Raw genomic sequence first — 23,272 nt, 5'->3', positions numbered from 1 at the left:
TCGGCAGTGGTATAAAAAGTTTGACTCTTTCATGTTGAGCCATGGCTACACACGGACAACTTCAGATCATTGTGTGTTCGTGAAACAATTCTCGGATGGTGATTTTATCATTTTACTGTTATATGTGGATGATATGTTGCTTGTCGGTCATGATATGAGCAAGATTGCAGAGTTGAAGAAAAAGCTCAGCAAGTCCTTTGCCATGAAGGATTTGGGACCGGCAAAGCAGATCCTTGGGATGCATATTTCTCGTGACAGATCAAGTGGAAAACTTTGGCTTTCTCAAGAGAAGTACATCGAGAAGATTTTGGATCGGTTCAACATGGGTAATGCTAAACCAGTTTCATCACCACTTGCTTCTCATTTCAAACTTAGCTCGAAGCAATGTCCTACAAGTGAGAAGGAGAAAGAAGAGATGAAGAAAGTTCCTTACTCATCAGCTGTAGGAAGTTTAATGTATGCCATGGTCTGTACAAGGCCAGATATTGCTCATTCTGTTGGTGTGGTAAGTCGTTTTCTCTCCAATCCGGGGAAAGAGCATTGGAATGCGGTTAAATGGATCCTGAGGTATCTCAGAGGAACATCCAAGGTGTGTTTACACTTTGGCACTGGTAAGCCGGAGTTAGTGGGCTACACGGATGCAGATATGGCAGGAGATATCGATTCCCGGAAATCCACTTCGGGATACTTGATGACTTTTGCAGGGGGAGCTATCTCATGGCAATCAAGGCTTCAAAAGTGCATCGCTTTGTCTACAACGGAAGCCGAATACATTGCGGTGACCGAAGGTTGCAAGGAGATGTTGTGGTTGCAAAAGTTTTTGCAGGAGTTGAGCTTGAAGCAAGAAAGGTATGTTCTACACTGTGATAGTCAAAGCGCCATTCATCTTTGCAAGAATCCCACTTTCCATTCGAGGTCGAAGCATATCGATATCAAGTTTCATTGGATTAGAGATGTGTTGGAGTCTAAGCTGGTGAAGCTAGACAAAGTACACACTGATGAGAATGGAGCTGATATGATGACAAAACCTCTCGCTAGGGAGAAACTTCATGTTTGCCGAAGTATAGCCGGTATGCTTGAAGCCGCCAAATAGTCGGGAGGGGGAGTTTGTTGGGTATCCCTCCAATTTGGAGGAAGTTGGGCTCAAATTGTATTGGGCTTTTATCGGGCTTTAATAGGCCCAAGAACCCATTTTTGTTAGGGTTTATTCTTCAGCAAATCAGCTGAGGTATAAAAGCAGAAGCAGCAGCCGCAGCGGCAGAATAGCAGCAGCAAAGGGGCAGCAGAACAGCACAGCAGAACAGAGGAAGAGCAGAGGAGAATTCTGCTCAACAGGGGCAGCGCGCAGCTGGAGATCAAACCTCGATCGGGACATCAAACGAACTCCGATTGGGACGAAATTTTGACAGCAGCTTCACAACACGTGGGGCTAACTTCTGAACGGTCAGAATTTCTATTCGAGCTCTGTAGGTGCTGTTTCAGCTGATTTTGTGAACCACCCGGTGTGGGTGACGAATTTAGTATTTGGGTGATCCAAGAGAGTGTTTCTCTTGAGTTTGGTGATCCAAGGGTTTACCCTTGATGAAAGACATTGTATAATCTTCATAGTGGATCGTTGATTCGGAGTTGGTCCCGTGGTTTTTCCCCACATTGGGGTTTTCCACGTAAAATTCTTGGTGTTGTTTTACTTTACTGCTTGTTGGTTGATTTGATTAGTTCCTATCTCGATTACACTAGAAGGGGAGGAAGATTAATCGCTGCGTTATTGTTTGGTTGAGTACATCCCTAACCCCAACAAAGGGCACATGACTTGGAGATCATGTGTAATAGAACCCCCAAACCTACTCTTTGATTCAAGACCGATCAATAAAAACATAGGTAGTGGCGACTCTCATCCATCCGATTAAATCCGATCAGAGTATGACCCAAGCACCCCAATTTCCTATGTGCGGATCCAATGTTCGCACATGCCTTGTATGTAAGTGTATGGTTATTAATTTTTGGACGGGACTTGAAGGTCTTTGTTATATCAGCCATATGTTTCAATCTTTGTTCATGCTTGACAACCCTTGGCTCAATTTTCAACTTGGTATATCCTCATGATTTACTAAAGTCATTATTACCTTAATTTTGGAATAGAGAAAAATTGAATTATGTCGGTAGTGAATTCAAGCATTCAAGATATGATAACATTGATGTTGCAGGTTCAATCTCTGCCTTGAACAATGTTCATGGAAAAAAGATAGGATAATTAGTTATTGATGTAACTATTTGAGGGGTGTAGAAGTGCAATGGGATGAGGACTTCATTTCATTTGATTTCGGTTCTTCATGACAACACGAACCCATTGTCGATTATTTTGATGTAACTTTATTTCTGAAATTTTGAAAGTGTTTACATGGCATATGTACTTAGGCTATGGCATATGTACTTAGGCTTCAAAGAAGATTCATGTAAAGCAAGTTCGACATATTATTTGTCCGAACCATATATTATAAAAAAAAAGGGTAACCAGTTTGGGTGGTACAAAACCTTTTTCGGATGTTACAGTTCGGTACAAAGCATTTTTTTTCTTATAATAACTGAGTACAAAACTTCTCAGAATATTATAATCAACTACATTCTATTGGTTGCCCACCGATGCTGTTAGCAATTTCTGAGGTGGTAGATGACATATTATGAGGGCATTTGACATGAAAAAATAATATAATAAAAATTCTTTTAATAATAGTGATAATAATTATTATAAAAAAATATGATGAAATTAGAAAGAAAAAATCCTCACACACACTCTCTTCCCCTCTCTCCCTCTCCTCACCTCTGTCCAGACTTAGTGCCCACTCCCGTGATCAATCTGCTGCGGGAGTAGTAGAACCAAAACCTTGTATTGGGCGCAGCAAATCGATGAAGTAGATTGAGGAGATTGATGTTTGGGGTTTTGGACTCAGAGGGATTCTAGAAATTGGAGGGCGAGAGAGCCGTGGAAGAGCTCAGCCGCTGCGCCTTGGCCTCGGCTTTGCGATCAAACGTAGCTAGGGATGGACTGTACAAAACCAAGATTTTTGTGAATGGTTTTGTTCAAATTCATGGATATGACATGTCTGTACATATAGCCATGCGCTAAAGGAATACAAGAAAAGAGTATTAAAGCCCTGTTTGGTTTTAAGATGTTATTTTAGAATCACAATTCTAACTTAACTCTACCCACTACAAAACAAAATAACTCATACAAAGTCAAAGAGTGAGTCCCATTTATACCACTTTTTTCCACAACAAAATAACATAACTCATACAAAGTCAAAGGGTGGGCCCCATTTATACCACTCTTTTTCAAAATCAAAATATAATTTTAAAATCCTATTATGAAACCAAACGCAACATAAATGTTACAAGTAATTAATCCTGCCACCTATCTATCCCATAATAAAATACTAAGTACAAGAAAACAAATCATGGAAATCACGGGAGGATATCCCGTAATATTCCACCTCAAGTTAGAGAATGAAGATCCCGAATTCCCAACTTGCTGAGGAGAAACTAAAAATGATCGCATCCTAAAGCCTTGGTGAAAATGTCAGCAAGTTGAAGACGTGTGGATATGTGATTGGTAACAATCTTTTTGGATAGTAAGTATTCTCGAATGAAATGGCAATCAATGTCGATATGCTTGGTTCGCTCATGGAACATAGGATTAGCAGCGATGTTGAGTACTGCTTGGTTGTCACAATATAGTTGAGTGGGATCGGACAATGTGATACCAAATGATGAAAGTAGGCTACCTAGCCACATAACTTCACTAATTGTAACTGCCATTGCTCTGTATTCGGTTTCAGCAGATGAACGAGATACAATTGTCTGTTTCTTGGTATTCCATGAGATTGGACTACCGCCAAGTGTTATGAAGTAGCATGTGACTGATCTTTGAGTCTTCGGGCAGCTAGCCCAATCAGAATCACAATAGCTCCATCGATTGTGGTCGGAGGAAAATTCCCTGTCCCGATGATTGTTTCAACTATAGAAGTACGTGCATTGCTGCCATCCAATGATCTTGGCGTGGATCCTGCATGAATTGGGATAGAATGTGAGTAGAATAAGATAACTCGGGACCAATGATTGTCAGGTAGATGGGGCGACCAACGAGACGACGATATCTACTAGGATCAAACAATGAAGAACTCGAATCTGAAGATAATATGTGCTGTTGTTCCATGGGAGATGAAGAAGGCCGAGAACCGAGCATGCCACATTCTATAAGTATGTCACGGACATACTTTCTCTGGTTGAGGAATAATCCTTTGTCTATCCGAGTGACTTCAATTTCAAGAAAATTGCGTAAAGGACCTAAATCCTTAATGTGAAAACATGTGGCCAAATATCGCTTGAGTGAAGCACATAACTTCGAGTTATTGCCGACAATGATTAAATCATCAACATACACTAGAACTGCAAGAAAATTCCCATCCTTTTGTAGAGTAAATAATGAGTAGTCGGCACTAGATTGACCAAGTCCATAATTGCGAAGTGCAATTGCAAATTTGGAAAACCAATTTCTAGATGCTTGTCGTAGGCTATAAAGAGATTTACGTAGGCAACAACATATCCTGGACGCCGATGAGATAATCCTAGTGGCATACGCACATAAACTTCCTCACTTAAATCACCATGTAGAAAAGTGTTATGAACATCTAATTGGTGCATTACCCAATGGTTAACTACGACCGAAGATAAAAGTACCTGGACTGTGACTAGTTTAGCTACTGGAGCGAATGTCTAGGTGAAATCGACCCCCTCAACTTCAGTAAATCCCTTTGCAACAAGATGGGCTTTGAATCTCTCGATACTACCATCAGCATTTCTCTTGATTTTGAAAACCCATTTGTATCCTATGGGCTTCTTATCAGAAGGTACTTGCTTGATCAACCATGTCTTATTCAATTCCAATACACGAATCTCTTCACTTTAACAACAAGAGTGTTATACACGAAAGATAGCCATACTGCTCGACTGAAATCATCAACTACTGTCAGGAAATAATAGGCGCCGGTAATCGATTTTACTCAATATGGACCATAAGTCATAGTGAACCAATTAAATAAATGACTTGCTTTATTAATATTGATAGGAAACGGGGATCGAGTCTGTTTTGCCCTATGGCAAATATCACAAACTTTTTTCCTAGTTTTATTTGAATCATATGCAAGTCCCTTGAAAATAACACCTTTGGATGGGTGTCCCAATTGCTTGTGCCATAATTCACTGTCCTCGTGAATAATTGGTGAAGCAAAAGCCGATGAAGACACGCACCTCAAATAATAGAACCCCCTGGACCATTCACCCACTCCAAATGTCTTCCTCGCGACTAGGTCCTGTATCAAGCACATGTCAGTGAGAAATATCACTCGGCAATTCAAATGAGACGATAATTGGGCAACTGAGATTAAATTGCATTTAAAGGATGGAATTACTAATACTTCATTTAAAATGAAATTATCCCAAATATGTATATCTCTAATGCGAGCCGCTTGAATTGATTGTCCATTAAGAATTGTAACCCAAAAATTCTGAATGGGTCTTCTGGACTTAGATAAGAGATCATCTTGGCTTGTCATATGATGTGATGCTCCTGTATCAATAATCCAATTAACATTTAGATCAATTGGAATGAAATTATTACTAACAAGAGGCTCGATGGTCTCATCATCATTCCTTATCATATTCAGGAATTTCTAGAATTTGGTGAATTGGGCCGAAGAGAGTTCAAGCAACTGATTGGGCTTTACTATGCAATGGACTGACTTTCCACTGATCTGGATAGCATTGACTTGGGCTTGATTGCCCATTGGATTGTATGGCCCAGTGTTGTTGTCTACTCCCTTCTTCATTTGCTTGAATCCGTTGTTTCGCCTTCCCTATAGTCACCCAGTTTGTTGGTTTGCCATGTAATTTTCAACAAGTACTGTGGATATGGCCAACTCAATTACAAGAGTCACAGAACGGATGGCCACTTAGACGTGTATCTGACTGAACTCCCTTTTCTTTCACATAGAAGGCAGCTGCATCTGTTTCTACCTCATTTACACGGGATACGATCTTCTGCCTCTCCTCGTGTATGACCATGGAGTATATCTTGTTAAGAGAAGGAAATGGTTCCATACTCAGGATATTAGATCGTACCGTGTGAAATTTGGGGTTGAGCCCCAAGAGGAATTGATAGGATTTCTCCTTCTCCCTTTGTGATGCACCGGATGCAACAGCTTTACAGGTACATTGATTAATCTCAAGAAAATTCTCAAGTTCATCCCACAAGCCTTTTAGCGCGGAGCAATACTTGGAGACGAATAGCCCTTCGTGCTTCATAAGACAAATTTGATACTTGAGTTCATAAATCCTTATTTCATTACCTTGGGAAAACCTTTCCCTGAGATCATCCTACAGATTCTTTTCATTTTGAGTGCAGGCAACACTAGGCTGGAGCTCCATATCAACTGAGTTGGACAACCACGCTACCACCATGGAATTGCAGGTAATCCACTGTTGGTAAATGACATCTCCCTCATTCGGCTTCTGGATAGTCCCATTCACGAAGCCTGTCTTGTTCTTCGCAATCAATGCTATCCACATGAGTTTTGACTAGGTGAGATAGTTCTCGCCATTGAGGGTGCACGAGATCAATTGATTTCATGGTCCATTAGAAGAGGACACAGTGTAGGGAGATGAAGTGTTGGCAGCCATTGAGTGATCGATGAACAGAAATCGAATGTCGACAATAATTTGATCTGTCTGAAGCAAATTTTACTCTGATACCATGTACAAAACCAAGACTTCTGTGAATGGTTTTGTTCAAATTCATTGATATGATGTCTCTGTACATATAGTCATGAGCTAAAGGAATACAAGGAAAGAGTGCTAAATGTTACAAGTAATTAATCATTCCACCTATCTATCCCATAATACAATACTATGTACAAGGAAACAAATCATGGAAATCACAGGAGGATATCCGATAATATGGACGATGCAGAAGTGGGTGTGTACGGACCCGAATGTGGACTCTCGTCGGGGCCCGTATGCGCGCGACCTGAAATTGCGCGGCTTGGGAGTGTCCACCTTCCCGTGGGGACACGTGTCGGACACACGTGAGAAGGAGTCGCCACTTATCATTTTACGACCCGAAGGTCGAGGGCGGATAAGTTACCCGGGTCTAGGGGTATGGAACACCTAGTTGTTGTTAAGGCATTGATATGTGCGAAACCGAAAAGTCCGAGTTCGAGGATTCATGTTACGTGCGGGCCTATATCCCGCACGCCCCTTTCGGTACTCTGGTTTGCTAGGCTTGCATGTTTTATTATTTACCGCGTTGATTAAGTTGCGCTCGGCTCGCACGTTTTGACACTGTAAATTCGATAAATAAACGATGTCGATTGAGAAGCCGAGAGAGAAGTAAACTCGTATGTCAGGGAATTGGTTCACAATCTTGCGTTACAGTTCATCGAACCATGGAGGTTGAATCCCTACGTGAACCAGAACCGCGAGATCTTGGATTTACTTTCCTTTGGGCAAGCATTGGACTGTTTCGATTAATTCGACTCTCGAACCGTTCACTTACCGACAGGAATTCTTACAGAATGAATGTACAAAATAAAATCTTTACAATACTCTCAGAAACAATAAATATAAATTACAAATGGCTGAATTCCCGTCGACTCACGTTTGGTTATTATTCCGCTCTGACTCACTGTGAGGTTAGGGAAAAGACTGAAAAACTGAAATTCAATGCACGCTCTCACTGAATAGGGCGTTGGACCCTGTGAGTGTTGATTAGGGCAATGATTAGTGAGAGGCAGCTGATTAAGGAAGGATAAGGATGGATTAAAATGGAGTTTTGATTGGAAGAAGATAAGAAGACATTAATGTATGGATGAGATGGTAGAGTGTAAGAATGAAAGACTTGAGATATTTTCAATGCAAGTGGGCAATGGTGGCTAGCTTTGTCTTGAGCAAGGGGAAGAAGATGCCGTGGGTCCCGCTTGGGTTGGAGTTGAGTGGGGAGGAAGCTCGAATCTCGATTGATCGTGCGTTCGAGACCCATGGTTCAAATTGAACGTCGAATCGGCAATCTATGCGATAAAACAGTTCAAATGAGCCCAAGATTGGCATTTTTCGTGAGAAAATGCCTAGTGTGGTCATGAGGCTCGAAAGCCAGTTTTGCTCATTTTAATCGTTCAAAGCAAAGTTAACCATTTCTGATAGTATATCTTGCATCTGTATTCTGCATTGGTCATTTTGATATGCATTGTCAGACAACATGAACAGTTGACCCTTAAGCCGGTAATGCAACTGTGGAGCCGGAGACGTCCTAGGAGGCCGAAACTGGATTTCTCAGAATGCTTTATGAGTTGCTTGGGCGCTCCGGAGATCACTGTAATCTCTATTTACGGAGATGGGATCTCTAAGGACTTGAAAAGTACACCTAAGACATCTAAAGCACTGCTTGGGAGGTCTAGATGAGTTGTGTGATTCATTCCGACGATTCCATGTTGAGCCTTGAGAATGCTAGCACTGTGTAGGGTAGACATCCGGCGTCAAGTTTCCGTAAAAAGGACCTCCTGATATACATTTTCACTGAAAATGACCATTTCTGCTCCTCGAAGGTTACTCGGGAAACTAAAAAGGGTTTTGCTGTCTGTTTTGCCCCATTGCGAATGTCCGCTAGTATTTTCAGGGCAATGCAGTATGAACTTCGTTTGCCGTAATTCCGCCAGACTAGTCTCCGGTTATGCATTTCCGAATATGAGCATACCTGTTTTGTCACTCGGAAGTCATTTGAAGTGTCTGTGTGGCTTCAAAGAGACAATCTGAAGTATTCCTCGTGTTCTGTATGCTTAGGGGGCATGGCCATATCTGACATTTAGAATTAACTTTTCTCTGAGAAACCGGCATTTTTGGACTTCCATTGAAAAGTTGTCTATATATAGAAAGTTATTCTGTATAGAGCAGATGATTTGCGAAATGCGTTTGAAGACACTTTTCATATGTTTGGTATTGATGTGGATTTTTGAAGTACAATATTGGCTATCTTCCGATGGACGAGCGAACTATCGGAAAATAGGGATGTCCACATGGTATGTTGGAAATGCCGGTTTTGGACGTTGTTGAGCTCTCTAGTCACTCTATTGCCCTTTGGTGACCCCTGGAGTCCTTCTGTCGTGTGTACATGTCATCTGCTTGATTTTGCTGACTTTAGAATGAATAGTGATTTCTCGCTCTGTGGCCTTCTTATGTGATAACGCTCAAGTCGAGGTATTATTTGCTATTAATGGACATTGTTTGCCTTGTGTATCAAAATGAGGTGCTGATAGGGTATGTACATTATAACAGAGGGTTTCCCTCTATTCGCTGTCTCTCTCGACGTGGCCCCTCTCCACCAACCCCTATTGGACACATTCTCTCATTCTGCCTTTTGTTTTTTCTTTTTTTTTGTTGTATGAGGGTGAGGGCACCACTAACGGACTCCAGCTCGGTTGAGGGTAGGGTCATCGGAGGTGCGCCCCCACCCAAACCGAGAGTTCTGGGCTTCTCCCCAGAACTCCCGATTGAGAGACTAGGGTCAGGGAAGGAATATATATATATATATATATATAAACTAAATTACATATAAAAAAACAAAAGAAAAAACGAGAGAGGGAAGGAGAGATGAAGAGCAACATTAGCTACCATGGAGAGAGGAGGGATAACAGCTTCGGTGATGAGCTCTTCCCGTGGGTGCCTTGAGGAGGGAGAAAAGAGAGAGATGGGAGAGAGAGAATAGGTTTATTTATCTTTATTTTTATTATTTTTTAATGTAGATTTGATTTTACAATAATTCAAATTTGAGAAATGAATTTTTTTATAGTGTTATTTGTTACGTCAGAAATCACTAACGACGTCAGTGAGCAACTGATGGACTATAGTTGATTGCAATATTTTAGGAAGTTTTGTACTCATTTGTTACAAAAAAAAGTTTTGTACCAAACTATAATATCTGAAAAAGGTTTTGTACCACCCAAACTTTTTACCGAGAGAAAAGTATTAGTTTCAATCTCCATCTTGAAAGAATAAATTCATTGTGAACAAGGCTAAGTCGATGTTGGACACCTTTGATGATCTAATTATATATAACCGTCCTTAATTCTTCGATAGCCACTCTTTATCTCTAATCTTTATCCCTCCACCCTTAGGAAACTATGGACGTAACATTGAATTACCTATGTCTTCTCTATCTCAAGACCCCAAAACCTCATTTGACCTGCCTCGGTTGACTCTTTCAACGGAAGCGTTACATCCGCGGGGTAGGTCAATGAAGTCCATTACTTTCGATGTCTCTGGTCAACGAAGTCCATTCTCTAGTAGTAACGTATGAGGTCTTCACTATCTACTAGGATTGTAAGATCCGTGTTTGGTTGAGAATATTAATCCCACATGAAAAAAAAATGCAGGAATATCATCAGTTTATATAAGGCTTGGGTAACACCACTTATCTACTTGAGCTTTAAGTAGAAATTGACTAAGTCTGACCAAATCCATTGGAATTTCATTATGGTCTTAGAGCTCATGTTACGCGTATAAGCGCCCATACACGTGTGCGCACCCACAACACGCCAGGCTCAATATGTCCAAGTGCAGCCAATAATGCGCCTCGTGTAAGTCCCCCCTCGCATGAGCACGAAAGATGAGCTTAACTCGAGGTCAGTTATTGGGGCGGATATTTAAGGGCACATGACAACTTGTAAACAAAAATAGACCATACGTTGCACGTGAGGGCGACGATTAAGAGTATTAATCCCATAAGGCAAAAAAATGCCAAGGGTGTGCCTCATATAAGTCCCCCATTGCCCAATCACGGAAGACGAGCCCAATTCGAGGTCAGTTGTTGTGGGAGGGTATTTAAGGACATGTGACAACGTGTAAGCAGAAATAGACCACATGTTACAAATGAGGGACGAAATTGAGATTTAATCCCACATGGCAAAAAATGCAGGAATATCCATGGGTTTATATGAAGTTTGGGTAATATTACTTATCAGCTTAAACTTTTAAGTGAAAATAGGAAATATGAATAAGCCCACTGAAATTTCAATAGGGAAGTGGTTGCCACAGCCTCGTCAAGGCGGCAACCTCTTACAAGACACTCTCCACTACCTTCACAGACCAGCTGCTCCACTTTGCTTCTCTAGGGAATTATGTCAATGTCAGGCGGCATAGGAAATGGCTGTCGATCAAGCATTGTGATTCTACATCGGGGGTGGCGGTGAGCCATCATGAAGGACTGATGTATTCAGTCTCGTGGGACTGGAGCTTCAAGATGTGGAACACAAGGGATTGCATAAGGTGCTCCGAGTCCTTGAAAGCGCAGGAGGATGCCATTAATGCAATTGTCACATCAGATACTGGGACTATACACACGGGTTTTACTGATGGCCTTATTAGAGTATGAGTGAAAAACGGCACTAGGAAAAGGCTCACACTTCTCAACACACTGAAGAAGCATACATCATCAGTCAATACACTTGCGCTAAACAATGATGAGAATCGATCTGGTTCTCCGGCTGCAGTGATAATCGGATCATAGTATAGTAGAAAGATGATCAACCAACTAAATCATGGCCTTCTCCTCGAGGCTTTGTGGGGTCACACATGGATATGCTGTGTTTGCAAGTTGTATGTGCAGCAGCCTATTAGTCAATGGATCATCGAACCTGACATTGAGGATGTGGCAACTTCATGGTAAATGTGCGAAGTGTGGTTGCATGGGAGTGATAGAAAGGCATAACAGACCCGTCAAGTTGCTGGTGAGTTTTGCTAAGGGCAATCATCAAGCTCTGTCTTTTCTCATTGCCGGCATGTTTTTGGTCAAGCTTCCGTCTTGCTAATCTCTAAACTGAGCGTGACCTATCATCTCGTCCTTCCAATTTTGAACTGAGCGTCATCTGTCATCCCTTAACTCCTTAAATCCCGAGACCATCTGAGGGAGAGAGAACATACGTTGCAGGCATGCCTGCACTAGAGTTATTGTTTTATGCATTTTTCGGCTTTATCAAGGGCAAGGTGACATAGTCGGCAGAGGCAGAACCTTACCATGAGCAGTGGGTAATGTGCAATTCGATGCTCGTTTCCTGGATTTTTAACCATTTAGATGAAGAATTGCAGATCTCTATAGCTGGGGCAAAGAACGCCAAAATTCTCTAGGATGATCTTAAGGAGCATTTCTCGCAAGGAAATGAAACAAGAATTCATCAACTCAAAACCAAGATTTGTTTGCTCAAACAAGAGAGGAAATCGATTTTATAGTATTACTCGAAATTGAAGAGTTTTTGGGACGAATTGGATTTATACTTCAATTTGCCGGCCTACACTTGCAACTTTGGTGTTCAACTCGTCACTCACAAGGAGAAGACAAGGTTCATCAATTTCTCATTGGGCTCAATCCCGAATTTTCTACTATTTGGTCACAAATCTTGAGCATGAATCCTCTGCCGAATGTCAACAGAGCCTACTCCATGGCCGCACACGATGAAGCTCAACGATCGATTACTCAAAGCAAGGACTCCGGCTCTGAAGTGATGGGTTTCGTAGCCAAAATCGTGAATGATTTTGGTGGCAAAAACCGTAATTTCAGCTCGAACAGAGGTGATTTCAAGCTTTGGGGTCAACCTTTCTGTGACTATTGTGGACGGAGTGGCTATCATCGAGCCACCTGCTACTAGCTTCATGGATATCCGAGCTCTGATCAATCGAATCAACAGAACTTGAAAGGGAATTCGTTAGGGCAGTCTCGGCCGGGAGGGAAATTTGGGGTTTCTTCATCCTCTGTTCCACAGCATCATGGAAATGGCGGTTTCGAGTTCGGGTACTCCAATCCGGGACAATTTGGCAATTTTCACTCGGGCGGCCCATCCTAGATGCATTCGGCCCATCCGACTCATGGCCAATGGAGGCTCAATCAGACAGCCCAACAGTTCACTCCTCACAATTCAACAAGCCATATGGCGGCCCAAGCCCAGGCCCATGGGGATCAGCCCGCAGACCTCAGCAGATTAGCCCATCTCTCTAAGGCTCAATTACAACAACTCGTGTCAATGGTCTCACGTGATGATAGTGAGGTTAATCGACTAAGTGGTGAGAACTTTGTGCCCATTACTTCAAAACTTGATTGGATCATTGATTCGGGAACTTCACAACATATGACTGGTAGTTTGGATAATCTTTTGGGGTTTTTACCTAAAATGGCTCATGGTTTGTCCGTTTTGTCAAATCTATCCTATGCTTTTTTTTGTCAAATCTATCCCATGATTTACTTTTTACATCAAATCTATCTCGGCGTTACCTTTTCCGTCGACATCTAATGGCCGTGCTGACATGGCACGTGGAGAGATAGTGGGCCACACTTGCCACGTAGGCGCCACGTCAGCACGGCCGTTAGATGTCGACGGAAAAGATAACGCCAGGATAGATTTGATGCAAAAAGTAAACCATGGGATAGATTTGACAAAAAAAAACATATGATAGATTTGACAAAACGGGCAAACCATGAGCCATTTTAGGTAAATACCCCTAATCTTTTTTATATTACTCCCATTGATAATGGTCCAATTATGCATGTTTTGAATGGAACAACGAGAGCCACTTTTATTGGGAAAGTCTCAATTCTTCATAATGTTCTTTCCGTGCAGGATTTTAATTGTAACTTATTGTTCGTAGCGCAATTATTTCGGGAACTTAATTGTAGTGTATACTACATGTCCGGTCTATGTTTGATTCATGACCACACCTCGGGGAGTACGATTGGAGCGGGTGAACTTCACAGGGGGTTCTGGCTTCTACGAGGAATGTCTTCATAATTTCAGAGAACATGGGCAATGAAAGCAAATACTAAAGAATTTGGCACAAGCAGTTGAGACATCCTTCTTATCGCATTCAGTTCGAGAATAATTCCATTTTTATGCATCGTTTAGATAATAATGTGTCTTGTGACTACGTTACAGAGCAAAACAGACGGACTCCAATTTTCAAATAAGTTCAATTAAAGCTTCTTTTCCATTCCAATTTGTACATTGTGTATGTGGACCTTATAAGGTTTCATCCATCATTATTGCTCAGTATTTCTTATCAATTGTGGATGACTATAGCCGCGGTGTGTGGATTTATCTTCTACAAGATAAGTCAGAGGCACAAGATTTCCTAATCAGTTTCTGCAAGTTGGTTAAGAATCAATTCGACCGAACAATGCAAACAGCGCAAAGTCACAATGGATCGGAATTCATGACTTGAGTCGTTCAAGACTACTTTTCCAACAATGGAATCATCTATCAAACTTCGTGTATCGACATGCCTCAACAAAACAGGCGAGTCGAACGTAAGCACCGTCACATCCTTAATGTAGCTCGGGCTCTAATGTTTCAAGCCTCTCTTGCAATTGATTTTTTGGGGAGTGTAATTCCGCTACAATACATCTCACTATCTCACATCTTCAAGAATCCTATAAGGCAAGACACCATTTGAATTGTTTTTCCGTAAGAAACCGGATTATCAACATATTCGTGTTTTTGGATGTCTTTGTTATGTACATCATAATCCTCGTTTCAAGGATAAGTTTGGGCCACATTCAAGAAAGTGCATCTTTGTTGGATATCCTTTTGGAAAGAAAGGTTGGCGAGTTTATGACTTGGAGAATCATGAGGTTTTTGTTTCTGGGGATGTTCACTTTTACGAGATTGATTTTCCATTCAACAGGGAGCAACCAATTGATCCGACCAATACCAGTATCCATGTCTTAGATACTTTAAGCCCAGCAATTGAGGGAGAGTTATTCAGCCCATTCGGCTCAAATCCAGCTCAAGACATGCCCTCCAGTTCGGCTGAGCCTAGTCCAGATGTACCCATACCCGAAATTGGGCTTCGTCCGGCCCAACTTCCCTTAGTTGAGCCCACCCAGCCTTTTCTATCTGCTTCACCCACTCCTTCTACTATTCCGTCCGACCTAATAGCAATTGGGCCTACTCTAGCCCAGCCTTCTACTGAGCTCATCTCCTCTTCTTCATCAGATCCGACTGATTATATACCCGACTTGACACTTGCTCGGCCTTCTACTGACCGACTGTTTCTTTTGAGCCACCAGCGGAAAGCATCGCTCGTTCTAAGGCTCCACTGAATATTCGTACACCGAGTTGGCTCAATGATTTTGTCTCTCACACTGTTCGTTGTTTTGACTCCCCCCCTTCCCTCCCATCCCATCACCCGCCCCATCGCACTCTTCAGGTACGTCTCATTCTCTAGAGCATTATCTTACTTATTCGGATATTGATGCCACACAATTGTCATTTCTTGCCACTGTTGATTCCGACACACCAAGGACTTATTCAAAAGCTGCTAAGGATCCATGATGGCGCCTCGCTATGGCAAATGAAATTCGTGCTCTTGAGGATAACGACACTTGGGTTGTTCAATCGTTCCTATCCGGGGACAAACCCATTGGATGTAAATGAGTTTTAAATATTAAAAGACGAGCGGATGGTACTGTGGAACGTTATAAAGCTCAACTCATGGCAAAAAAAATTCACTAGTGCTTTCGCATTAAAGAACTTGGACCATTATCATACTTCCTAGGGATAGAGATTATTCGAAGCTGTTCAAGCCTTTTTCTCAATCATCGGAAGTACACTCTAGATATTCTTACTGAGGCTAGTATGTTGGGTTCTCGGCCTGCTTATTTTCCTATGAAACAATAACATCGGTTATCTCAGGGCAGTGGCGATCCCATTCCTAATCCGAGATAGTATCGTCGTCGTATTGGTCGTCTCATGTATATCACCATCACTAGGCTAAAACTCAGTTATCCTGTTCATGTCTTATTAGAATTCTTATAGGATCCTCGCCATGGCCATTGAAATGCTGCCATACGAGTGCTCCGCTATCTCAAGTAATCTCCGAGACAAGGGATTTTTCTCCAACCAACCTCTCTATCTTTAACGGCTTATTGTGATGCGGAATGGGCTAGTTATCCTATGACTAGATAGTTCTTGACTAGATATTTAATTACTTTGGGCGGTAGTCCCATCTCTTGGAAGACCAAGAAGCAAGCGACGGTTTCCAGATCCTCCGCTGAAGCCGAATACCGGGCCATGACTGCAACTATTAGTAAACTCTTATGACTCCGCTCTCTCCTCGGATCTCTTGGCATTTATCATGCAAGTCCCATGCATTTGTTTTGTGATAATCAAGCGGCTCTTCACATTGCCTCTAATCCGGTTTTCCATGAATGCACCAAGTACATTGAAAAAGATTGCCACTTCATTAAGCAACATCTACGCTTTGGAGCTATTGAAACATCGCATGTGTCTACGCGCTTTCAATTGGTAGACATATTTACTAAGGCACTTGAACGTGATCAATTTCTCCTCAGAAAGTTGGGAATTTAGAATCATCATTCTCCAACTTGAGAGAGAGTATTACGGAAAGATTTTCTTCCTATTGTATTTTGTGTATATATCTTTGTATACCATACTTAGGACAACCTAGTTTTAGCCATATATATCGTTTTGCTTTTATTGATCAAACTGGATTTATACATACCGATGAGATGAATGACAAATGCAAGCTCTTCTGCCCAATCTCGTTTCTTTACAAACTCACAAAGTTCTAGAAGAAAAGATTGAACAAATTCATTCAATTGGTCAAATGAATCAATATTTTGAGGGGAAGGATGATCAACTTAGGAATAATTTCGATGTAGAGCCAATCTTCACCTTCATATATTTAAAACAGGAAGAAATTGGGATAGGCAAATCTTTTAAGGTTCAGCACATGAATTGTCTTTGCTCCGGTCTGGCCCCCTAAGTTATATTAGATCACGTAATAGTGTAGGAATCCAATAAGGACGTTGTTGCCGTGCAAATTGAACTGTTTATAACATGTCAGGGGCAAAGATGCATGAGACAAATTTATGGTAAAAAATGTGCTGCTTTTTTTTTCCCACCCCTTCTTTCCTCAGATTGTTTCTTCGAGAGAGGTTATCTTATTTCATGGTCCATCCTTGACATTTTGATGGATTTTCTGTTTACTCGAGGACTGAATGCTGCAGTCTTGCTATGGTATTGCCTATCCACCTAGACGACCTCTCTAACAAGAAATTCAGCACATTGGTGGTTCAATGTGATCTTTTCCATGGGTGTGTGCCTTCTTGAATTATAGCATGTTGTTACCAGCAGATTATCCATGTGCGCATTTAAATTGAGTTTTCCCCCTTTTTTTCCACTTTCAAGATTCCTTGTATCGAGTAGAGAGGCCGCTTGATCGGTCCAATTGCTTTCAAGGATGACAGCACCACTGTATCATTACATATCTGGATGGTGATGTCGAGTATTTTCTGCATAGCATCAGCTGTACTGGTCTTCCGCTCAGCCCATAAATGTCTGGAACCATTTTATCGTCAGATCATGCATTATTTATTGATTCCACGTGCTATGATATCCGATTCAAACAACATTCAGCCCATGTATTATAGTTACCAGATTCAAACAAGATTCTCCATGGAAGACATGACATGCTCAATCAAACGGCCCAATGATCCATCGGGAGTCGTCTGGCTCATTTCGCTCATCTCCTTGACCTTTCTTCTCACATCACCATCACCTTCCATCAGAGCCCGAACCCCTCTCTCTACCTCCTCGGCTCGCACCAGATCGCTGCCCTCCCTGTAATCCAACCTAATCTCTACTGCTAATCTTAGTCCCCTCACCATCTCAAACGCATTCATTTGCTGCTCCGCGTAGACTGGCCACGTGGCAAATGGGACCCTGTGCCACAGACTCTCGAGAATCGAGTTCTAGCCGCAATGGGAGATGAACCCTCCAATTGCCGGATGTACCAATACTGTCACCTGCGGGACCCAGCCACACACTAGACTGATCTCAGCAGTCTGCTCTAGGAAGTCCTTAGATAATACATCATTGAAGTTCCAGTAATCGGTTGGAAGGTCGATTTTGCCTTTTGGTGGTTCTCGCAAGGACCATAAGAACCGCTGCCCTGACTGTTCCAGTCCGGCTACAATCTCTCTCACCAGCAGCGCATTGAGGCTCCCCATGCTCCCGAAGCACAGGAACACAACCCTTGACGGTGGCTGCTGGTCAAGCCACTACATTATCGCCACTTGTTGGGCCCGGCTCGGGTGCTACTAGACTGATCCATTGAGGTCGAGAATCGGCCCGACTGCATATACCGGCAGAGATAGGCTCCTCGACAATGAGCTGAGCGCAAAGTGTTCAAGTTCTTGGAATGTATTTATGACAATACCCTCCAGCTCTCTGTATCTGCACCAGAGATCATAATTAAAACATTAGCAATCCTCCCAAAATTTCGGATATTCTCGGATTCGATCCCTCCCCCGACCACAAAAGAGTCCTGATTTCATAAGTAGCCCCTATAAGGAGAGGATAAAAGAGATTCTGTAGGACAGGACATATACCTGCGAGCATGGTGGATGAGCCAGGTGTGCCCATCTCTACCCGTAAGAACAGCCAACGACAAAACTCCCTTAGGCTCTTTGTTGACGAAACCCGGGATTAACAACTCAGTGTCATAGGCCAACTGCCCCGACTCGGACCCCGTCTGGCCCTCCGACTCCGACAAGTGGACCATGAACCCGAGAAAACTTGCCGGAGAAGCGAAGAAGAGGTAGCAGGGGATGCTGAGCTCATCAGCTACATCGGCGAGGGGAGTACAGAACATGTCCACGAACAAGGCGGCGACTCGGGGTGACTCAGCCTCGAGATTCGCCAGGGCCTGCTTCATGAGGGGCTTGTGCTTCTGTATGTACACGGAGATGTAGTGTAGCCAATGGATGACTGGAACTGGTCCGGCGTTAGCGGGTCCACTGCGAGGAGGTGGACGAAGCGGACGCCGGGTATAGCAGTGGCGGTGCGTGATTGTACATAGGCGGAGACTATGGGAAGCTAGGGCAGGATGATGATGAGTATGGCAGCAGACAATCAGCAGTCTCGGCTGGTGAGGCGGACGGCGAACTCGACGATGGGGACGAGGTTTCCGACTGCGGGGTTTGAGATTGTTGAGGATATTAATCCCACATAGAAAAGATGTATCAAAATCCATTGGTTTATATGAGACTTGAGTACTACCACTTATAAGTTTGAGCTTTTAAGTGGATATGGTTCGAGCCCATATAAGCTTGAGCTTTTAAGTGGAAATGGGCCTGAGCCCGTATAAACTCAATGGAAATTTAATAGAGATGAATGCCAACTGGGCTTTCCCCATTAGGCTAAAGGCCGATAATATTCGCCCCCGGGTTAGTAATACTATCGTTCGGCTTTTTTTCACCAAACTAGGGGCTTCTTCATTTCGACATGCATCTTCATATCCAAAATGTTCAATGGGCGAGTACAACTAATTCAATTTGAACCAAATCGACTCATTAAGCATTAATATTTTTCCAGCATAATTTTTTTTTTTCATTTACAAACTCAAATTTAAGATTTAAAAGTAAGTTCTAAACCATTTGAATCAAACTATGTTGGTACCGACCACTTCTTTTATTGTTATCCATCATTTAAATGGAAAAGAAAAAGAAAATCCAAGTTGTATGAGCAAGAGAAATACTTACATTAATGACATATAGATTTGAAATCTATATAACACACCCAAAAATAGTAAAAATTTATTTCTGATTTGAAAACTATTTCGTTTTTTATTTTTTCCCGAAAAAGGATAGTTACATAGATTTGAAATCTATGTGACACTCATCTAAGTATTTTTCGTATGAGCAATAGCTTAGGCCAAACACCAATGGAGCAGCTCGAGGAAATCACGTGTCGGCTGATCTCAGGCGGCATCATTTGGGACTGACATAGTAATTGGTTTTATGAATTCATGTAGAGTCTGGGTTATGTTCTTACATAATAGCTGAACTTTGAGGTCCGCTCTCGAGTAGGAACACACATGATCGATAGGTTGCTGATGGTTGGACCCTTACAGGCTTATTATTCGTGGAGATAGCTGCTCTCCTGCGCTCTGCCCCATGGTTAGTGACATTTTGGGTATCTTGGGGAGGAATTTGGAAGTTCGTATCCAGCAAACAAATAGAGAAGGAAAATTCCAAGGGATTTGGCCAATGGTTAAGGAGGAGTTCAAGTATCCACCCGATCTTAGGTTTGAAACCCCTTGAAATCATCGGAGCACATTTGACTTGATTACCCACTCTTTGCGTCGCCGGAAGTTCACTGAACCTCAGAAATTAGTCGGGCGAAACTTAGACACCCCTGGTTACTCAAAAAAAAACTTATAGAAAAAGAAATTACTATACTGATTGGCTGGTGAGACGAGCCGTCTCTCTTTTGATAGGAGTTCATCTTCTCCATTCAATATAGAGCGGCCTAATCTCTTTATTGCTAGGTGATGTTGTAAGAGACAATCATACCCCGTTTTTTCTTCTTTATCAAAAAAAGAACGAAAGAAAGAAAGAAAAGGAGCTTCCAGTCTCGGAGGAAGGTGAATTCTACCAAACTGCCCGCGGTACTGAAAGGAACCACTGGCCCTTCAACGTTTCACAAATAATTTTTAAATCTGGAAACTTTTAATCTCATTTCACTTCCGTCCTTATTGTAATTGTTTAATTTTTCATGCATGCATTATCATTATAAAAACAACTCATGAGTATGGATTTAAATTTAGATTCGAACTTTACAGAAGAAAAGATTAGAGATTGCTTAGGGTGTCATATAATAGCACTGGTTAGAACATATCAAGGACATGTGTGTATTATAAATTAGGTAGAACTACCAATCCAATATAAAAACAAAGGAAGAACATGAGTTCCATTTAGAAATTAGGTTCTTACGTCCAGTAGAGCAGAGATATATGAATTGTCATCTAATTTGCGGGTAAATTACCTAACTGGTTCTAAATTTTTACGAATATTAGATTTTTGTACAAAAAAAAATTGTAACAATCAAGTACATTTTTCTATTTTGTAAAAATATTGCGCACTCCGTCAACTTTAAGGTTGACAACGTTAATTTTTTGCGAAGGTGGTTACTGACCTGAAATGTTTTAAGGATGTGGCTTTTATGTGCCATCATATTTACAAATAAAAATAAATAAATAAATATTTATAGAATTCAAATAAAATAAAGAAAAAAAATCAAATAAAATAAACAAAAAAATCAATTATTTTATAAAAATATAATTCAGATAAAAACATAAATCACTTTAGAAATTAAATCAAAAAATTACATAACAAAGAATATCAACAATATTTCAAATATTGAAAGAAAAAGGAGGGAGAGATCTTTATTGAGATCTCTCCAATAAGGGGTAAGGCATTCCCTCCAGCCACTCCACCCCTTCGTCGAGGTTGCCGGTGTGCTTTGACACCGTCGGGGACCACGATTAGGGTGGGGTGGCCGGCGGGAGCGCCCCATCTCCGATTCAGGAGAGATCTCAATGGATTTGTCGAATCGAGGGTGGGGAGCTCCCATCAGCCACTCCACTTTTGAGTCTAGTCGCCGGCAATGTATGATCACGCCGACAACCACGATCGTGGGTGGGGTTTGTCAGTCTATTTTGGTTTATGTATTTAAATTTTTTGTTAATAGTTTAATATTCTTGCTGACAATTCTAAATCTATGCTTAGGGTTGTCATAATTAGGAAATCGATGCCCATCATCGTCTGTAATGATCACCTATTACCATCTGTAATCCTCAGCTTCAATCAGAGAATTCAATCTTCCTCTCTCATTCTTCACCTTCTCGTCTTCTCTGACTATCTTCACTCTCTGTTCTCTGCTCCATTCTTCTATTTCTTCCCTGTTCCCTCTGAGTTCATTCCAATTGGTATCAGAGCTCAATCTTGGCACCAATGGCAACAAGCACGTGACTACAAGATCTGGGGAAATTGGCTGTAGCCCTAGAGAAGCAAGACAAAGTTCTTCTCGAGTTGAAGGCAGGACACGCGAGCACCAACAGTCGCATGGATAAGCTGGCTGTTATGATTACCAGCCTCACACTTCAGCATGATCGTCTTGCAACAGGATAATGGCAACCTTCCCAATCCCTAGGGATCGGCAGGGGCAGTTGCCCCCCTGACAATTCTAAATCTCTGCTTAGTGGAGATATAAAATTGAGGAATTTTGGAATTTTAGCCCATTATAGAAGAAATTTCCCCCCCTAAATATCTATCTGTTTGATTTTGCCCCCAGATTTTTTTCTAAAAGTCCAACCAAAAGTTAAAAATTCGTAACATACCTCTATTGTGGAAGGAATTTGTCTTCCAATATTCAGTTTTGGAATTTCCAAGGTCGACATATAACAAATTGTCCATTATTAAATTATAATTTCTCATCCAAAAATTTATTACCATTTCAAACTTGAAATTATTAGGATAGAGAACATATTGGTAATTTAAATATACTGTTCTTATTATTCAAAAGTATTTAGAAATCACCAACGTCGGTTGATTCAAGCAGTTAGGTGCTTATTCTCCTTACTCAAGGTCTTGAGTTCGAGTTCTATGAATGCAGAAAATACATATTAGAAGAACTTTAACTCTTAGTGGGGCAATCTGGCTTGACTGAATTAGTTAGGGCCGAATTGGGTTTTTAGATATTAGGTTGACATGGAAAAAAGTATTTGGAAATCACATCAATGCAATATAGATCATTTTATATATTACATTGATATAGTTTTGTATGCTACCCCCAGGAAAAATTCCTGGCTCCGTCCCTGCCAATCCCCCTTCAACTAGTAAGTCTCTAGGTTATCTTAATGTTGCTACGAGAATAGGGAAACTAGAGTTCCCAAGGTTCAATGATGAAGAAGTTAAGGATTGGTTATATCTGTAAGCACCTGATTTTGCCCAGTGTCGAAATTTGGATTTGATCAAGGTCGATGCTCGGTCAAAGTCAAAGCCGATATTGGCCAACTAGAAGGACAACCATGATAAACCCGGAGGGTCAGGCCATCGCTAATTGTGATAGGCAGCAAGGGAGAGCGAAATCCGAGAGGTTTGACGTGGTCAAATCGGTTAAAATTCACTAAGATCAAGATTGGTAGCCATTGGCCAAATTTGATTTATCTCAATGCTGGTCAAAGTCAATGTCAATGTCAATCAAGGAGAAATAGGCCACGATCAAGCAGGCTATGACCTACGGTGGTAACTGTTTCTGAAAAGACTTGGTTTAGAGCACGGTCGAAGCGGTCCAAATTGATTAAATTAAGATTGATTTTG

At 41.6% G+C, this 23,272-nt stretch overlaps 1 pseudogene; it reads right to left on the bottom strand.

The window, feature by feature from the left end:
- Window positions 1-17,002: 17,002 nt before the first annotated feature.
- Window positions 17,003-19,307, bottom strand: LOC116205539 (annotated as a pseudogene).
- Between the last annotated feature and the right edge of the window lie 3,965 nt (window positions 19,308-23,272).

The sequence above is a fragment of the Punica granatum genome, chromosome 4 (assembly GCF_007655135.1).
Source record: "Punica granatum isolate Tunisia-2019 chromosome 4, ASM765513v2, whole genome shotgun sequence".
NCBI lineage: Eukaryota > Viridiplantae > Streptophyta > Magnoliopsida > Myrtales > Lythraceae > Punica > Punica granatum.
The sequence above is the reverse complement of the archived record's forward strand: the minus strand, read 5'-3'. Positions and strand labels throughout refer to the sequence as shown.